Below are 18697 nucleotides of genomic sequence, written 5' to 3'. Positions count from 1 at the left end.
GTTACTCTCAACCCGAACGCCTTGGATGAGGTTCCCAGCTGATGCAATTCAATACGGCTCCGTGGAGCTAGTAACCTTTTAGTACAGCAGATTGCACACCGTGAGGTAGAGCCTGCTGGTTCCTTGTGCTCTTAAAACCATTTGCAGAGCTTTTCTTTCCCAGAGGACGGGGAAAGCCGTTTTCTCTGCCCTCTCCATCCCGTCTGGGGCTGGGTGCTGCTGTCCCGGGGGTCTCTCCTTCCCTCCCAGCGCCGCTGCTCAGCGGTGGGTGTGCGGAGAGGCGGGCAGCATGATCTCCAATGCTCGGCCGAGACGCAAAGCGAGGTCAAAAATGTGCTGGCGAGGTTCTTGCGTCAGAGGCAGCCAAGCATCCCCGGGGCTCTTCCCACTGTTTGCAAGAAGTCCTCACTCCGTACAAGCAGCAATAGCCAAATAAGGTGCCGAAACGCACGGCCGCTTCCATCGGGACAGGGATGATACCTACCAGATCTGCCGGCCCGCCGCTCCTTCTGCCTCTGCTCCGTGGAACCCGGGATGCTTTTTCCGATGAAACCACTCGACGGGCATCTTTGGGAAATCAGCGATGAAGCTGAGCGGCTCCTTCCCTGTTGTGGGTTTATCTGACTTGTTTTGCCCCTTTTTGTTTTGGTTCGTGACCTTTTTTTGTTTTTTAAACTGTTAGAGGCAGTTGTGGAAACCAGCTGGCTCCGGGGCTGCGGGCAAGCCGGTCAGACTGGCTCTTTGCAGGGTGACCGGCCACGGAGCTCTGCCCTGTGCATTTGGGTGCCTCGGCTGGGTGACTGCAGCAGGAAAAGCAGCACGACTGAGCGCCCGGCCTGGGTCCATGTACAGAGGCAGAGAAATTCCCCAAACCTCCGTGTAAACAAAAGCTCTGTTTCCTCAAACGCTCCAGCGCGGGCGAGCGCTAACCTGGGGTGGGCAGCCCCTGCTTGGCCCCCGTCACCCCTCCGCTTCACCCAGGTCTCAATATTCCCTGTCTGCAGCTTCTTCCTTAACAAGGGCAAAGTTTCAAAAGAAAACCCAAAAAAGGAGAAACGCAGATGCTTATTTTTCCTCCGGCACTTTTTGTGTCTCTAACACCTCCCTGCCTGTGTGCGCCCTTACAACCCACTGCCACTGGTACCGCTCCTCTTCACACGGGGTTTGCAAGCTCTTTGCTTCTCCCCAAGTTTTACTCTGAGCTCTTTACAGACATCCCTTAAGCGACTGGGGACTTCGAGCATCAGTTGAGTCCCTCTGAAAAAATGTACTGCTAGAAATAAACTTGGGCAGCAACTGAACAGCAGCACAAACCACTTACTGCCTGTTCCTGCATCTCCAGCACCGTGTAACAGCAGGTGAGAGAGGTTCAAACCACCTGGGTGGTTTTCTCCATGTGTCTCTTCATCCCCTTCCACCTCTAAGCATCTTCAGGATGTAGCCAAGGTTCACTGTTCACAAATGACCATTTCCCAGCAGAGAGAAGGTCGTGCTCCTGGCAAAGGAAATGTGCTGGGTAACTCCGCTTCCTTGTTTATTCCCAGCCACATTCGTTCTTCCCTGATTTTGTCATTTCGGAAATGTCCATGTGACTTGGCGTTTTTATTTTTCTGGATGTATATGCAGAGTATGCAGCTGTCACAGATATGCATTGTACAAATGTGCAAGCACCTGGTATACGCATGGAGTTATTCAGCATCCTTGTAATGAAAGGATGGATAATATCTGGGATTAAGGTCTTGAAGAAGCACTTGAGTTGTGGAGGTTTAGCCTTTCTAGATTGTAGTAATTCCCTCTTGTGATCTTGCAAAGATTATTCAGCCTCTCCATACCTCAGTGCCCAGCAGTGAAATAATATTTGCTTATGTCCCTTAGGACACAACTCCAGCGATGCAGCCCCACCGCTTTGCTCATGCGTAGCCTTCCTCCAGGCTCGTCATCTCAGCTGGATGTATGTTTGCTTCTGATGAATGAGGTCAGAAGAATTCCCAGGAGTTTGTCTCATCTTTGGGCCTGTCCGTAATGGAGCCTCGGCACCCTTTTCTGGGAGGGTTCGTAGCTGACATGGTGTCTTTGTGTTTTTCCACTAGCTGTGGGGGAGAAATGACAGCAGGTATCAGAGCTGGAGGGGTACGTGGGGCCCAGGGTTGAACACATAAGGCAGCACTGTGTATCTTCAGAGAGTTTGAGGGCCAGGAAGGACTTGTAGGTCTGTAGATTCAAGTCCTTGCATCTTCAGGATAGGATGTTTGTCCTACTTACCCCAAGAGAAGTTCAGGCAACCTGATGTGGAAATGCAGCTGGGTGCTCTGGGCAAGGAGTGCCAGTGCCAAGATGGGTAATGCTTACTTAAAACAAGAGCCATCGACCTTAGGAGGGCTGTGTGGCTGGCTCTCTCCTCCTGATGGCCAGGGACACATGGGATGAAGCCAGAAACCAAGATTTGAGACTGTCACAACAATCCAGCTTGGTCCTTCATGCCCAAAGGTTACAAAATACATCCCTGCAGCTGGAATAAATCCTACCTTGCAAGAGATAGTTATGCTCAGATAAGAGACGTGGAGCCAGAGTTACCTCCTCCCTTGGTAAGTCAAGCCAAGGTTTCATTGCCCTACAGCTACAAAATCACATCTCATTTCCATGCTGCATGTGCCTAACATCAGCCGTGGTGCACTGGAGCCTGCTAGGCTTGTGCCGCAGGACAAACCCTGCTGCAGGGCTCTTCTCTGTCCCGTCTTCACCTTCTTTCCAGGAATTGGGGTCAATTAAGCTCTTGAAGCCTCAGGCTGGGAGGTTTGTTTCCCAGCCTCTTCCTCCGCAATCAGCTCTTCATAACAAATAACTCAGCTGGCTCTCCTGACTTGGCGTGTGTCAGGCATTAGTTTCCTGTTGACATTAAGCCCTGTGCTGTCGTTTACTTTTACCTTTTTTCTATCATGCGGTTGTGTCCTTCTGATGTTTCCAGCTGCCAGGAGTGAACTCCACAGAGTGTGACTCTTGCCTTGGCCCAGAAAGGAGGCAACGTGCTCCAAATCATTCCCCTGTCGTCCCCAGGATCAGAAAAGTCCTTGAACTTTGTGTCTCTTTGAAAGAGCTGGTAGGTCCTAGAGCACCCTCTTGACATCTGTTTTAGCCAGAGGGAATTGTTAGCTGAACACTTGAATCCATGTGATGGAGAATTTGGATAAATCCCAGGTAAATGCTCCTAAAAGTTGATTCATCCCAGGGGCTGAAAATGTCCTTCCAGCTCCCTGCCCGGTGTCTCACAATGGCCATACCCAGGACCCCGCTCCCATTGCTGATCTTCCTCTGCATCATCTGCGCCTGGCTCGTGGGTTTGGTACCCCTCATCATCCTCACCTTGGACTCTTAATGTCACCTCATGACTTGTGCAGCAAATCACTCTGCTCTGCATAGCCTGTGTTTTAGTAAAAGGTGGGACAGAAATGCTGCACCAAACAGCCCCAGGACCCCCAGGGATGTTGGACCATTGCCTCCATCCAGCCCACCACCAAGGTTTCCAAATTCTTTCGACAAAACCTGTCCCAAACATAGCTCTCAGAGGGTGCTCTCCTGCAGATGTTGCGGATGCTTTGCATGGTGCTGTCAGCAAGTGGTTGAGGTAACTCATTTTCTAGAAACCCAGGGTGGAAAATGCTGTGTTTTGATGAGGTAATCCCAGAACACAGTCAGTCTGTAGAGTTTTTTGGCTAAAAGTGACTTCGAAGGGTACTTTACTGCAGTACTGGTTTGCACTTGCCCAAGAGAAAGGGGCGTCCCAAAGGTTCAAATATCTCACACCCTGCCTCTTCTCCTGTAATATACAACATATTAAACCACTTTCTATTGTCCATCAGATTTTTTGAGCCTTTGTTACTCCCATTCTGGCTTTTCTCCACCTTCAGAAGGCCTCCTATTCTTCTGCCTTTACAAATACAAAGTACAGGCTAGAAGGCTGGATTTCTCCCATGGAGCAGGGGCTCAAAGAAACACAAATGTCACGCAATGCTCAATCACCATCCCTGGAGCTGGTGACTCTGGGGCGTTAGAAGAAACACCCAGTGTCGTTTATTTACTGCTAGTCAGCAAGAAGGAAAAACAAAAATCCCAAATAATTCATCTGATGGCTCCGACACCATCATCTGCAGAGCCGGCCAGATAGTGGAAAGCCTCTATTTGGAAGTGATTTACTGGGAAGCAGTAGGGGAAGAAAAAAATAAAATCCCCAAATCACACCATCAATTATCCACATCTGCTATTCAAGCCCTTTAAGGGCAACCACTTGATGGGAAGCAGAGCTGGAGGAAAGCACCCTGTGGTGGCACCCAGCAGATCTCCCCAGATCATGAAGGAGGGAAGGAAAACTACCCCCAGCACCCTGCATAGCCCCGTCCTGTGTATTTGCAAAGTGGCAGCCCCGCAGTCGACATCACCAAGCTACAGCATCAAAGCCCCACCCCAAGCCCTGGCACTGGCACTTCCCGTTATCTCTCCAGCCCCAGCTCTCCCCTCCCCAACGGTCTGGGGGAAGCTGGCTCCCAGCCCGCGGGTTTTCCCTCTATCAGTGCTGGGAGCAGTGAGGCGAAGCTCATCCATCACACTTTGTTGGGGGCCCGAGGGCTGCGGAGGCGTAGGGCATCCCTGAGACTGGCTGGGCCATTCCCACCCCGATGGACGCTCTCCGGAGAGGGGTCAAAATCAGCTCAGGATGTGTGGGCGTCAAAGACAATGCCCAGTGAGAGCAGATCTGTGTCCTGCCCAGGCCTGGGGTTTCAGCACACCAGTTTTTCTTTGCTCAGCATAAGATGAGCTCCCCAGGGCACTCTTTGACCCCATGGCATTGCAAAATTCCATGAAATAGAGTAGCAAATCCAGCCCTGGGGACTGTCTGTCCAGCAGTGCTCAAGGGACATCAGGATGGGGAGGGACTGGGATGATTTTCCCACTGTGGAAACCCCAGCCTGGGCCACCCATCCCCTCTGGCCAGTACTGGGATGTTCCGTGCTGGCTGCACCACCGACCTACTTGGTGCCAGTGTCCTGGTCCCCACCCGGCAGCCCCAGAAAGATGCTCTGAGATGGGTTTATTCTTCATCTTCCACGACCAGGGGTACAACAGCTGCAGCTCAGGGGGTGAGTGGGGATACCCAGACAGCACCCCACCCCCAGTGTGGAGAGCAAACACCAGTAGGAAATTGGGACACACTCGTGGACTAATTAGGCCCCAAAACCCTCCACTCCCCTTCGTTTGGCTTCCTGAGAAGGAGCCATGTGGCCTCAGGCTCCCCAGAGAGGAGCTGCCTGCTGCAGAAGGAAGGAGAGGCCAGCAGCAATGGCCTTACAGAAATTTTGTTCCCATTGCCCGGTCCCAAAAGCATCCAAATCCTCAGGAATAAGGGTTTCGGAGCAAGCCACACTGGCGCAGGGAGCTGGGAGTTCCCCACATCTGCAAAGCCCCAGGGGCCAAACAAGAATAGCAACGGGCCCATAAATCACACCTATCCTTTAAATCACACCCTCCTGATAAATCTCACCCCTGCTGCGGGAAGCTGTGAAGGTTGGAGGAAGAGGAGGAGGAGGGCACCACGGACGGAGCCACCGGAGTTTGGCCGCCTTTGCTCATGCGCTGCCTGAGAACAAAAAGCTCCGAATGAGGGTTTTTATTGAAACGCACGTCAGAGCTCTGCGAATGCCGGGCTGATAACAGACAGCCGAGCAAAGGCACCGACGCGACGCGGGCACTGGGGGCACCTGCAGCACAGTGGGGTATTTGGCCACGCAGCCCTCATGGAGCCGTCATGAAGGGCAATTTCATCCTGCACAAATAACCCAGATTTGACCCAGACCCCAGGTCGTGGGCGCAGGGGGAGCAACCCAGCATCGTCCCCTATGACCGCTTCACTTGGGCATCCGTGGGGCTCCCCACAGCCCCCCAAATGGCTCTTCTGTCTTGTTTTTAACCAAACACAAGCATATCTTGGCTCCTCTCGCTGGGTTTGGGGTGTTTGCTGGTCAAATCTGAGTACAAACGGCTGCAGCCAAAGAAACTGCAGTCATTTTCTCCCCATTTTACAGATGGAGATGCTGAGGCCGGTCACGCAACAGTGACTCACAACCACTGAGGATGCAGCTCCCCCCTGGAGCTGGGATTGTTCTGCCCAGGATGGCTGGTGTGGTTTGGTACAATGGAAAAGCACAACAGCCCCTGCGTGCAGGTTTGGGTCAAAAATAACCCCAAACTTCTTCCTTTTGCAGGGAAAATAATGCTGGGCTCAGATTTCCCAGCCATGTCTGCATCTCTCCTCTGTGGATCGCTTCGGCTCTCAGTGCTGTGCTGAAGTTTTCTGAGCTGAATAAAGGCATTTGGGGAACATCAAGCAGAAAACAAATGCATCTATTAAAGGGGGAGGGAAGTTGATACCTTTTACTCGCCTCTCAGACACCCGAGATGCCCTGTGTAGCTGCAGCGGCTGAGCACATTTGGGAGCCTGTTGCGCCGAGGGAGGCTGGAGATGGATGATGCCCGGACAGCTGGATGGTTTTGTGCTTTTTCAGCTTCAGTCTTCACTGGAAAGGTCAGATGCAAGCAATATGGTAATGCAGTTAGTGCTGGAAAAATAGAGACAAGAGCAGATCGGAGTGGTTTAATAAGGGAGATGTTATTGAATCAGCTGGGTGGGATGAACTTCACCTCCAAGCAAAGTGGTCTGAGGCGATCAGCGTCTCTCGTAGGAAGGAGAGGTGGGCTCTCAGCTGGTCATGAAGAGGCAACGCGGGGAGATGTTGGGAATCCCCAAAACCCCACTGAAGTGTGAAATTGCCATGTCCTGAGAGCTCCTAGAGGACACACAGTGGTCTGCAGCCAAGGGTGCTGTCGTGCACCTATAATTTCTGGTGCAACCCCACATTCCCTGCAAACTGGGGACAGGTGGGCTCAATAAGATCCCTGCTGGGGACCTCAACTTCCAGTTTATCAGCGGTTCATGGCGAGATGGCAGAGTGACTGATGAGGAAAGGTTAAAAGAATTCAGGCTGTTTACCCTAGAGAAAGACAAAGACAGATGGCCGATAACATCTTCAGGTAGATAAAAGAGGGTTTATCTGGAGAGGGAGGGGTGGAAGAGGGAGGAAATGCTCTGTTCCCCGTTTCCGCAATGGATAGGCAAAAAATAACGGGCAGGTCGCCCAGAGAAAGGTTCTGGTTAGCTCTTTGGGGAGACTGTTTAGGTGCAAAGGACTGAAGGACTGCAGATGGAGGGGATTCACCATCGTCAGAGGGTTTTAAAGCTGAGCCAGAAAACACGCATCCTGGATGGTCTGTGTGCCTGCTCTGTGTCAGTGTGGCTCTCCCACCTTCTCTGATCAGTAGAAGCTTTTGGTGGCTCATTGCTTAAACTGGAGGATGCTGGGGCTGCTGCCTGATCTAAAGAGCAACATCTTCATTCTCTCCAAAGATGGGCTTGAAATTTGTGCCATGCACAGACTTGGCCCAGTCCCCACTTGTAGGTAAATCTCTGTGCTCCACTGTGTGCTGCATCCAGCACCGAGGATGCCCCAACCCCACCGGATGCTGGGAGGATGGCTGTCCACTCGTGTCCTTGCAGCTGCGTGTGGCTAAGACCTCTGGATGGAGAACACATTGTTGCTAGACCATCTCATGGGCCAACAAAACTACCAGCAACACAGCCCAGGTGGGAGTGGTGGCAAGTGCTGGGGAATCAGGACCCTTCATCCCTGCTGCCCGTTACCGCCATAGAAAGGTGGTCTGGGATTGCTCCTGAGGTGCAGCAGGATGATACTCATGGGATCAGCAATGATGGCAGGTTGGTCACATCTTGGACCTGCTGCTCCCCGGGGAATGGAGAGGCCGAGACGAGGTCATGTTGCATGTTTTGCGGCCTGGTTAAAGCTGCAGCTCTCGTGCACCAGGCACAGTGAAGAGTCAAGCACAGTCACTAGGGCTAGAAACTGCAGAAACCAGCTGGGGCTTGGAAAAGAATAAAAAAAAAAACAGCCAGAAAATAACCCGCCACATTGAGAGCTGACTCTAAGCAACAGTTGTTTAAACATGGCAGAGTATCAGAGCGCTCAAGGAGCTGGATGTGTGTACAAGAGGAAGGTAGCCGGAGGTGGGTGCCAGTATTTTCTGGCAGCATTGGGTTGGAAATATCCTTCAACTCCTTAGATAGCAAGCCGGAGATTACGATGCGAAGGAATGCACCGCGAGCCGCTGCTGCACACAGCCGTGGGAGGGTGAGAGGAGAAGCCAAGCCCCATGGCAGCATGATAGGAAACAGCCTGGAGACGCACAGGGAAGAGGAGAAAGCCAGGCCAATGCTCTGAAGTGGCTTAACAGGCCATCGGGAAGCTCTTGGGAAGGAGACTGGAGCAGGGGGAGATGCGTTGGGTGAGAGGAGGTCTCCATGGCAGAGAGATCATAGAATTGTAGAATGATAGAATGGGTTGGGTTGGAAGGGACCTTTAAAGGCCATGTAGTCCAACTCACCACCATTAGCAGGGACATCTTCAACTAGACCAGGTTGCTCAGAACCGCGTCCAACCTGGCCTTGAATGTTTCCAGGGAGGGGGAATCTACCACCGCTCTGGGCAACCTGTGCCAGCATCTCACCATGCTCATCATAAAAAGTTTCTTCCTTATATCTAGTCTGAATCTACCCTCTTTTAGTTTAAAATCATCACCCCTTGTCCTATCAAGATGGGGCGATGGCTATTCCCCATGATGGACGTCATGGTTTCAGCTGGGACTGCTGCTCCATGCAGCACAAATGCAGTGAGAGCCCCGGGGAGCATGAACTGAAGTGACAAGTGGGGGGGAGGTTTAGTGCCACCTTTTAGGGGATGGCAGGGGCACTGGCCACATTTGAGATCCCAACCCAGGCCCTTGTTCCCCTCCCACCTTGGCCTGTCAAGCAATGGACAAGGCCAGGACATACAGACCTGGACTTCACCACGAGCGCCTCTTATGCAGAGGTGCTGTGCTCATGTGCTGGAGAGCACAGGAAAGCATTTATCACCGTGTTTGGCTCCCCAAAGCTCTCCACACCGAGCACCGGCTGCTTTTGGGAAACCCCATCTCCATCCGACAGCCCCAAACCTCACAGGTCTGTGTCACCCTGCATCCAGCACCGTCCCCCATGCTGGCGGTCACGCAGACAGGGAAGGGCAAGTCTTGAACGCTTCTCCTTGGCAGGGGACCGGAGGGAAGGGAAGTGATACAGGAAAGTATCTATCTCAACTGCATGTTTGAATGTACAGCCAGCAAAAAGATATTCCCAAGACCTCACTCATTTTCCCAACTACACGGAAACATGGCAATGGAGAGGAGGAGAGACCTATTTTGGCTGCCCAATGTGCTTTTCCTCCCCAGAGGGCTTTAACTAAGGTTCTGAGAAGCCACTGCCGTTTATACTGAGCTTGCAGCCTCCAGCTCTTTATTTTGCTCAGTTTTAAATAACATGAAAATTGTACTCCATCAGTTCCTTTGGGAGATTACTTTTTTTTTTTAAAGGCAGAGTCCAGGACATTGTGCTGCCAGAGTATTTTTTCCAAGTATCAAGTCCCCTGTCCTTCCTTTCAGGGCTGCGGTATGGCCAGGTTTTGCTTACATCTTTCCAGTGTTTTGGGCACTGGAGATGCTGCCAGCTGAGCAACGATGGCTTATTCCAACTTTTGTTCCTTGCAAGGAAACACCTCTGCTTCCTCGCAAGGAAACACCTCTGCCTCCTCCTCCATCTCCTGGGTGATGACACCCGATGATGACAGTGCCAGGCCAGGAAAAAACAGTGATAACAGCACTGGAAAGAATAGGAAATAAAAACCCCACAGAAAAAGAAAAAAACCCAAACCAACAAAGTTCTGTCAAATTGCATGGAAATTAGGCACCATCTTGCAGGAGTCACTCCTGGATCTCAAAGGAGAGGTTACCAAGGCCATGTGGATAACTGGCATGCGGTGGGTTGGTTATAAATGATGTGTCCTTCCTGGAAGGGACCCTGGCATGGAGACGGGACCTGCTGTCCGATGAAGCAAGCCCCTTCCTAGGAGAACCTGAGTCCTGGGAGCAGGGCTGGCATCTCAGGTGGCTTTGGCACATGACACCACGATAGCCACCTTCCGTACCCAAACGGCTTGTGGTCACGGCAAGTTGTCTCGGTGTGATATCCCAAGTGGCCCAGGGAAGAGCAGCTCTCAGGCTTTGCAGAGGGACAGGGAGGATCTGATTCCCAATTTCCTTTCCCTGGGAGGGGTGGGTGCCAGGTTCAGGCAGGGCCACCCTGCGGTGCTGACTCACAGTGCCCTTACGTGTCTTTTGCCATCAATCCAACATCCAGGGATGTGCTGCCGGAGAGTCACTCAGCTGGAATAACTGTAGCATCACACTAGTGGAACGGCCACTGGGAAAACTCCCAGCACGGGTAAGCCCGTAGTTAACTTTCCAGGCAAAGTTGTAGGAAATGAGAAGTGCAATAAGGGAGAGCACAAAGGCTGGCGCGTTTCGGCTCTCCTCCATCCCAGAAGATCAAACAGATGGGGATTGTCCTGTGAAGCAGAGCAATTTGGGGAGGTAAAAAAAAAAAAAAAAAAGAAAGGAGGAGATGCTTCTTTGCAGCAGAGCTGCTCCAGAGATCATGGGTGACATTTCCAGCAGGGCAAGGCATGCTACACAGTCATGTCCCAGCTAATACAAGGAAGATATGGGCTCGTTTCCAAGCACTCTGGCTTTGGGCCAGTCACTTAACTCTCAGCATCTCAGTTCCTTTAGCTGGAAAAGAGGCAAGCTGTTCTTCCTGGCCTCCGCTGTGCCGTTAGGTCTTTGGGAGGTGCGGGTGGGGTGTACACCTACAGCCCTACCACAGCAAGCTCTCAGTAGTAGGGTAAGATGGACACTGGTTTTCAGGAACCCAGTCCTATGCTCGCAGGTGCAAGCTTGTTTTCTGCAGGGTCAGGTTCAGGAAGCATCGTTTGAATGATTTATGGTCTGCTTTTTTGGGGAGCTGTTTCCTTGTTGGCCAAGTGCTGGAAGTTACCCACTGCTAAGGACAGGATGCTGGGAGCACTGGGTTGGCTCTGACAAAAGCCCCATGCCCTTAACTCGCTCTCTCCGAGGAAATTTGGCATCAGCAGTGAAGGTCACTGCACCGAGAGCTCTGGGGGACAGCAAAAGGATGCCTTAAAAGAAGTCAGGAAGGGACTTGTCTGTCTGTCTGTCCCTCTAAGCTGTTTTACAGCCAGCATCTCTCTTCCTTAACTCACAGTGATTCTAAAAGCATCGCGGGGCAAACAGATAAAATGTTTGAGACTCCCTTGGGCTTCTCCTAGACTGCCCAGGCACAACAATCCACATGCAGGATGCAAAAGGCACTGGCAGGCACCGGAGCAGGACTGCCTGGCTTCTGGAAAACTGTTTCTGGGGCGGGAGAGCTACCAAACACACAAAGCACCCAAGAACCAGGTAAGTGTCTTGCTGCTCCCTCTGCTCTCCAGGACACCCATCCTCTCCTTCCAGGAGCTGGGATGTTTTAGAGCTCGCAGAGGCGATTCACAAAGTTAACTGCAAACTAGAAAACCTTATGTCAGGAAGAAGTCACAAGGCATCCTAACCAGAAACATATTTGGGGAGTGAGTCAGTGGAGGGGGAAGCAAAAAGAAAGTTGCACCCTTTTACTTGATGAAAAAAGCATATGGCAACAGCCAGTATTGTGAACAACATTCCCCACTCCAGCAACCCAGCCAGAAAGAAAACTCATGACTCAACCATTGCGTTTCATCCAAATCTGAAGAAAAAAATCTCATTCAGGAGGGGTATCTTCAGGGAGAGTCAGCAAGAACTGATTTAGGCGGTTAATTAACTAAATTGTTTGGAGAGGGTAAAATTATTTTGCAGACACTTTTAGGCTCATTTTAAAGCCTTGATTTAAACACAGCTTAGACTGTGGAGAAACAAGTGCACTCTGCAGACACACATAATGCACAGAATATATGCATCCGTGCTCGCATACACACACGCTTTCTCCAGATACCACAGAATAAACTCGGGCGGACCTTAACGCTTACACAGAAACAGCTTGCATCCAGAGCTCCTGCTTCCCCCAGGAGGCTGCAAATATGCCACCATAAATCATAAACCCGAGGAGGCCAAGAATGCCATCACGATTATGGAATATAACTAGAAATTGGCAAAACGTTTACTGCAAAATCCATACAATTCTAATTTTCTTTGGGTAACTAGAATAAAGGAATAGGATGCATTGCAGAATGCAGGATGAACACAGTCTGCAGACGTTTTCAGGCACTGTCGCTGGCTGAGGCTGTTCAGAATCAAAATTCACTGCAGAGAGAGGCAGTGTGAAGCAGCCAGTCTTCAACTTTTTTTTTTTTTTTTCCCATGACTTTGTGGTTGCAGATGTCAAAGCTGTAACGCTCAGTCAGCCCAGTGACTTGGGAAAGAAAGTGAATAATCCCTAGAAAGCAGCCTGGCGATGCTGGGTGGGAAGCTGTTGCCTGCAGGAGGTCAGACAAAACACATTGGTCCCTCCTGATTTGAGCCATCCGTCAGCATCCAAGTTTAGGTGGCTCTGGGTGGGGAAGTGATGGCTCCTGTTGCCTCAGCACAGAACCGCAGCCCAGCTGCTCCTTAGAGGCTGCCCACTGAGAACGGGCTGGAGAAACGGGCTGGAGACCGTGCACCAGAGAACCCCCAGCATCGGGACAGGCTCAGAAAGGTGTTCCTGGAGCCACATGTGTGCACTATGGGCTCCCTGCTCCAGTTCTGGGAGGTCCCACCTAAGCAGACAGGACAGAGGTTGCTTTGCAGGACTGTCCCCTGACTGAGTGTGGCCACTGGAGTAATTAAATACCACCAGGACAAGCCTTGGGATAGCGATGTTCAGGGTGCGCAGCAGTACTGTGGTTCAGGTGTGCTCGCGGCGAGTAGGAAGGGATCTCTTGACCCCAGAGAGTCAGAGGGTGTGAGGGGCAGGCCCAGGGCTGAGCCCCCCGTGGGAGGAATGGGCCGTAGCTCTGGTCCTGCTCGCTGCCATCCGCCTTGCGCCCACGTCTCCTGATGGGAGAGCATCAAGCTACAACATGTGTTGAACACGTGCTGGCTGATAAGCATCAGGCTGTTCCACAACGCTGCCAAGCTTTGCCTTGATTTAATCAGCGCTTCTCCTGCCTGTTTTTAACTCCCCCTCCTTCCCCCGCCCTGTCAAATGCAGATGTGGTGTCTCCAACACCAAGGAGATCGCAGGTTTCTTTCGTGACAGCAGAGCACGCATCGGTGGAAGGAACATTTCTACCCTCTTCCTTTTTTTGCAACCACCACAAAGCATCCTCACCTCCCTCCCTCCCCCCTGCTGGTTTTTAATACTCTAGTTAATATGAAAATTAAGAGAACCCACACATTCAATTGCATGCAAGGGGCAGTCTGGTAAGCATAAAGGAGAAACCCTGAGGAGCGTGCCAAGCGACATAACTGTCCCATCCAAACATCGTGCTTTGTAAACACAGAATACTCAGCTGCTGTTTCAATATAAACCCTTCCTGCAAAGCACACAAGGCTCAACACCAGTGCCACATCCGAGCTCTTTAAAGATTCCTTTCCCAACAGTACCTCACCTTATACGAAGCACAGAGATTAACGGAAGGACCCTTCACAGTCCAGCAGTATTAAAACTAGTTGGGGAAATACTGGTGAAACGTAGCGGTGGCATCGCTGGAACACACTCCTCTAAGACACCAGCTGGGAGATAAATGGTGTTTGTTTTGGAAGCAGTCTGTCCTTCTTTGCAAATAAGTCTAACCATTTCCTTACTGAAAGCACGCTTAGCAACATTGAAAGTGTTATTTTTAAACTTACGTATTGGTCACTTAGAAGTAATTATGAACGCGAAAATTTTGGACAAATCCTGCATTATTAAACATTCTGGAAAGTTATCAGAGCAGGACATTGGCATTTTCAGGCTGCAAACGTGCATGCTCCTCATTTGGCCCTTCAGCACAACAGAACGGGAGCGGGATGAAAAGCGGGAAAGATAAAACATCTGTGCACGTTTCAGAGGGTTCTCCTCATCTCGCAGAGATTTTTGCTGTTTTGCATTTCCTGGCCGATTCACAATGGGAAACTCCTACCCTGGGAGGCGGCGGGGGAGCCTGTTCCTGCCCAGCCGGACGCCCGGTGGCAAAGCCCAGGGCTCGTGGCAGCCCCACGCCAAACCGTGGTGAGGGGGAAGCCCCGCTCGCTCCGTGCAGGCTGGCTTTTGTAGCACCGGCCAACTCAGCACCCAGGTTTCACAAGCACCACTGCCCCGAGACCACGTCCATTTACACCGGCTCCTCCGCCTTCGCTCAATCGTTCACAATTACCTTTTCCACTACGGAGGGTTAATCGAAATTGTCTCCATCCCCAGCCTGCTGGTCCTGATGCTGCAAAACCTGAATATTTAAAGTCCCCAAACCCCAGTGCGTGTTAGTGACTCAGTTCTGAAAACACAAGCTGTGAAAATACACCAGAGGCGATGTGGTCTGTCAGCCTCTTTCCGGTGGCAGCACAAACTCGTTTTCAGTTTTAGGTAGGTGTGAGTGACAGCAGTAGATGGAAAGAGATCACAAATTCAAAATCCCCCTTCCCACTTCCTGCTTTCCAACCAGTCTGGGCTTTGCAAGGCAGAGGAATATGAATAGAAAAGCAGAATTCAACCCTTTGCTTGCTGAGAGGCTGCTGGGCATAATACAAGAGTGCAACAGCGCACGGAGCCCAACACGGATCACAGGGTATCCAGAGATTCAAGGGTTCAGTGCTGGCCAACTTGCCAAAGTCTTTTATTCCCCCACTTAATCCATATTACATAGAAAAGGCAGGAAGAGTAACAAGCACTAAAGGCACTCAGAACGTGATCCAACACTCGCTGAAGTCGAGGGAAGCCCTTTGTTTCAACAGGGTTGGGATCTGGCTGTTAGAGAAGCAGCATAAGCAGGACCACACCGGTAGCTTGAGGTGGTTTGTCATGTTACCAGTGATATCATATCAGAGAGAAAAAAAATCTGGACTCTTAAGGCACTGGATAAGGTTAATTTCTACTTGAAACAGCTATCACGAGTTCAAAACCCAAGCTAAAGGAGCCTTCTTATAAACTGAAGAAAGTAGTAAAACCTGGAAACCTGAGATGCTTTGGCACAAACATGCTTGAAAATTCTGTTTTAAAACGGAAGTCGAGGATCTTCTTTATCAAGGAGTATGGTGAAATGGTAAGATCCTTTAAGTAGCTGCTCTTTAAGTACAAAGTATGGGACCACTCTCAGATGACATACTGACTTTTAAGGAGATATTGGAAGAGCCATAAAACCAGTAAGAAAAACAAATTGGACATGGGATCCTTGGAGCTCCAGCGTCTGGTCAGGGCTGCAGCCTGTGAAGTTTGCACTTTACCTCTCCCATGTCCATGCTTACAATCAGCGAGGCACCAGGGAATGGGCAGAGGAGCTGCAAGAAATGGTATTTTATTTAAGAAACAAAGAGCGAAGTTAATCTGTGGCAGATGCTCATAGAATTGTCAGATGAAAACCCTCCCTTTGGATAAATCAGCAAGCATTTCAAAACCACAAGATTGCTTCTGGGACATCTCATGTCTGCAGGGGACTCATTGACTTTTCACTCTTGAAGGGAAAGGATGGGCCAAGGTCTGCTAGTCAAGAGCTGCTGCAACTGCAGCTGGGGAGACAGGGTATTTTGGGAGGAAAAGGCTGATGTTGGAATTTGCTTCCTAATGGGACTGGAGAGCACTGACCTCTGGGACAATCTGAAGCTCTCATAGCCAGGCATTTCTCTCCATGTATTAGGACTTCTCTGATTCCCTGGAAGAGGAGACCATGTCAACACACTGTCAGCATCAAGAGCTGTGCATGCAGTTTTAAGTGCTTCTGCGATGGCATGCAGAGAAACACAAAACATTGTGACATCTACAGCAAAGTGTGGGTCAAATGGGCCTCAAGGGATGTAGGAGAAACCCAAAGAGCAAGGAACCCATCTTGGGAGAGGCCAGCCCAGATCCACTGCTCACTAACATGCCAAAATTCATTGACAATGACAGAAAATGCTTTGTCAGTCCCGGAGTTAAGCTGACTGATGGAAGACACAAACGCAGTGAAGGGAGAACATGCAAATCCATCCTGAAAGCTAAACACATCCAGCTGGGCTTTGCTAACGCTGAGCTTTCAAAAGTCTCCAGGATCACAACGTGCCTCTTGGGTTTCAGAGTTTCCACTTTAAGTCTTGAGGATGCACAGGCCATGGTCAAACATGCATGAAACAAGCTTCAATTCCAGCCGACAGAAATCAAAGCAGAAATGAAACGGTTCAGGAAAGGTTCAAGTGCAACGGGTAAGAGACAAACTGTGCTAAAAAATACCTATGGAAGAGGGAGGGGAAAGCCAAACCAAGAGAACTTTGCTTTTGTTGAAAATAATTAAATGCAGATCAAACACGGAACGCAAAAAAAGCGTCAGGCTGAAGTCTATCCGATAAACCAGAAAATGGGATTGTCACACGGGTGACATTTTAAAAAAAGATTTTAAAGCTTTTCGCAAGATCAGCAAAGACAATAGGCACAGACTCTGGGGAAGCAATGAAAAGTGGTCGCTACAACTGCAGATGGAGAGCAACCAGTAAGATAATGCTTGGAAAATGGAAAATAACTCAGTACATGTGGCGGTCTATTACCAGATCTGGGTGTGTAAAAGCTTACTGAACCCCGGACAGTCACTGAAGATGTATGGCAGAGACGGGGGAGATGACCCTGTAAAACACCACGGGTCAATCACCTGCAGTTCAACTTCAGTAGAAAAACGAGGTGCAGAGGCAGAAACCTAATCTCCAAGCTAGTAAGAGAAAAAAATGGGAAACAAGGGATTTCAAATAAACTGGCTGGGCAGAGGGCACACAAATATACATTAACTATCTAACTGCAAACAGTTGACATGGTGATTCATGAACTTGAAAAAAAAAAAAAAATCAATCCCCACTGATGTAGCCACAGGCAGAGTCATCTCGACTGACAAGTGGCACGGGACATGAGCACCAGGACAACAGAAAACCGCAACCAGGCATAATATATCTATGAGAATGCGAAACATGTTTCAGAGTTCAGCCTAATAATACTAATTAGGAAAGGAGATAAAATAATTGAAGTTGGCCAGCTAGACTACCACGGTGAAATAAAGCAAAGGGCCTCTGACTCCAGAAACACGGGCAACATAAGCAGAGAGCATATACAAGGGGAAGGGAGGCTTCCATGTAAAACCATGACAGAATAATTAGGAGCAAAGGGATGGAATTCAGAAAAACAAAAAATTAAAATTTAAAGCTTATTATCTGCAAAAATGACCTCAGAGCAAAAAACCTGAAAGGGTCAAATTTGGACAAACTACTCCAGGACAAGTTTCAGAAAACTGCTCGGTATCAGTCAGAAGACTGACAACAGTGCAGCACATTTCTCTTATCTTGGTTTCTCAAGAAAAACCACCAGTCAACACAGCTTGTAAAGCTAAACATTGTTCTTGCAGAAGAAAACAAGTCAGTAATTGGAAGCCAGGACATTCCAGCTCTATATTATGCCACGGACCATCTGACCAGAAAGTTTTAAGCGTGAAATTTAGACTCCAGCATGCAGAGACGTGACCCTACTTGGATCTGTGTTACACTGCAGAATAGAAATGGGGCAACCCTTTTCCTAACAACTTCAGAATTTAATTTTCAAATAGTATTTCATCTTTGCAGGAAGATAAGAGATCTTTTTTGAGGAATGGAAAGATGAAAGTCTGCCTACAACATGCTTAACATCTTTGCATACACTTTAGAATAAATCTCCATTTATTCTTTCAAGGTATGTTTTGTCCTTGTAATTAAGCTTGGAAATTACCAGATGCTCCATGAAGTTACAAATTAGATCGGAATCATACATACATATGTCCTTTAACTGAGCAAAAATGCAAAGCAATGAACAGGTATTGGTCCTTATTATCCCTTCTCCTAGCAGCAATATGGTTTACTCCTCAGCTCTATATTGTCCCTGATTTACCAAGGGGTACGTACGTAAAAGTAGGATCCCATCCCTTATAAGGAGAGCAGTCAGCAAGTACCAGCATGTTCTGATGCGAGAGGAACAGCTATTCCATAAATCTGAAACATGTTCTGGACAACAGCAGAGTTTACACAGACCACAAGAATTGTAGGAATTAACCCCCTTTTGTTTACAGCACTTAAATAGAGATCTAGTGTAGATCCAGTAGTGTAAGGGGATAACGCAGCAGCGACATGATCCGACTCACGGTGCTGAAAAACAAACCATGCACATTTGGAAACGTTTTGCACCTTCTAAATATAAAAGGAGATTCGCCTTTTGTGTTTAACTTCTCCTAATTAGGAAAAGCTGATTAAACAACTTATGTGGAAAGGCAGTAATGTAAACAAAAGCCTGTTTTCTGGAGCAGAGGTGTCAAGCTTCCTTCTCTTAGAGGGTTACTTTATTTTTTTTATGATTGTTCATCAACCAAGGTAAACATGTCAGGCAGGAGAGTTACAATTCACTGAGGCAAGAAGGAATTTTTTCAGAGATCTACACTGAAGCAAGGTCCTTTACGCCATCTGAACATCTTTGCTGGGTATTGGTTCAGTGCACTTA

The sequence above is a fragment of the Strix uralensis genome, chromosome 4, assembly GCF_047716275.1.
Source record: "Strix uralensis isolate ZFMK-TIS-50842 chromosome 4, bStrUra1, whole genome shotgun sequence".
Lineage (NCBI taxonomy): Eukaryota > Metazoa > Chordata > Aves > Strigiformes > Strigidae > Strix > Strix uralensis.
This window is presented reverse-complemented; position numbering follows the sequence as displayed.